We start from the raw sequence: 1,309 nt of genomic DNA, 5'->3' as shown, positions 1-1,309 counted from the left end.
CTCGCTGGAAGCCAGGGAGGTCTCAGGAAGCTTTGCATCCACTGCTCACCTCGTGCCACAGAGGGAGGGAGGAGCAGAGTGATGGGGGAGCAGGGCTGTTTACTGTGTCCTCAGGAACGTGCAGGAACCTGCCAGGAGCTGGGAGCTGGGGTGGGGACTGCTCACCGTGAAACACCCACCGCCCCGGGGAAGCGCAGAGGGTGAGAACCCCCAGCCCTCAGCAAACACAAAACTGCATCAGCAGCTGAGGGACCTGCCTCGTGCCATCCCCTGGGGTGAGCGGAGTCGAGGAGGTGAGCAATGGAAGGGAGGGAGAAACGGGGAGAAGTGATTTAGGAGCAGTTTCAAGCGTTGCTGGTCGGTTGAGGGAGGGGATTGTCATGCTTTGCTCTGAGCTGGGGCGGCCTCACCTCGAGTCCTGGGGGCCGTTTGGGGGCCACAGTGTCAGAGGGATCTAAAGCTGTTGGGGAGTGTCCAGAGGAGGGACAGGGAGCTGGGGAAGGGTGTGAGGAGCAGCTGAGGGCACTGGGCTGGTTCAGCTGGAGCAGAGGAGACTGAGGGGAGACTCCTCGGGGGCTGCAGCTCCTCCCGAGGGCAGGCGGAGGGGCAGGCGCTGAGCTCTGCTCTGGGACCAGGGACAGGAGCCAGGGAAGGGCTGGAGCTGTGCCAGGGGGGGTGGGATGGATCTCAGGGAAAGGTTCTTCCCCCAGAGGGTGGTGGGCACTGCCCAGGCTCCCCAGGGCAGTGGGCACGGCCCCAAGGCTGCCAGAGCTCCAGGAGCGTTTGGACAACGCTCTGAGGGATGGGGGGGATTGTTGGGGTGTCCTGGGCAGGGCCAGGAGTGGGACTGGATGATCCTTTGGGGTGCCTTCCAGTTCAGGAGATTCTATGATTATATGCACAAATCTTTGATTGTGATTGTGGAGCACAAGACTGATGAGGAGCAGCTGAGGGAGCTGGGGGGGCTCAGCCTGGAGAGAAGGAGGCTCAGTGGGGACTTTCTCACTCTCTGCAACTCCCTGACAGGAGGGGGGAGCCAGGTGGGAGTCGGTCCCTTCTCCAAGGTATCAAGTTATGGCACAAGAAGACACAGCCTCAAGTTGCCCCAGGGGAAGTTTAGATTGGATATCAGGGAAAACTTTTTCACTGAAAGGGTGAAAATAGAGTTCAGATGAGATTTATGGGCCTCCATGAAGCAGCGACAGCAGGTGAGAAGGGGGATGTTTTATCAGAAAACATGACTTTAAGATCAGCATCCAGGAGCTCCAGGCACTGTGAGGTTTGCTGTGTGTCCGTGGTGGGCAGCTCT

At 59.5% G+C, this 1,309-nt stretch overlaps 1 protein-coding gene across 1 annotated transcript in view; it reads left to right on the top strand.

Moving 5' to 3' along the window:
* Positions 1 to 269: 269 nt before the first annotated feature.
* Positions 270 to 1,309, top strand: part of LOC114070355 (A disintegrin and metalloproteinase with thrombospondin motifs 10-like) — a 20,170-nt gene continuing 19,130 nt past the window's right edge. The window contains exon 1 of the mRNA XM_027907714.1: positions 270 to 293. The gene's annotated coding sequence lies outside the window, so the exon portion shown is untranslated. The remainder of the gene's footprint in view (positions 294 to 1,309) is intronic.

Source organism: Empidonax traillii, unplaced genomic scaffold (assembly GCF_003031625.1).
Source record: "Empidonax traillii isolate 1590-97213 ecotype Southwest subspecies unplaced genomic scaffold, ASM303162v1 scaffold1529:size122720, whole genome shotgun sequence".
NCBI classification, from domain to species: Eukaryota; Metazoa; Chordata; class Aves; order Passeriformes; family Tyrannidae; genus Empidonax; species Empidonax traillii.
Note: the sequence above shows the minus strand (reverse complement) of the source record. Positions and strands in the feature narration are given on the sequence as shown.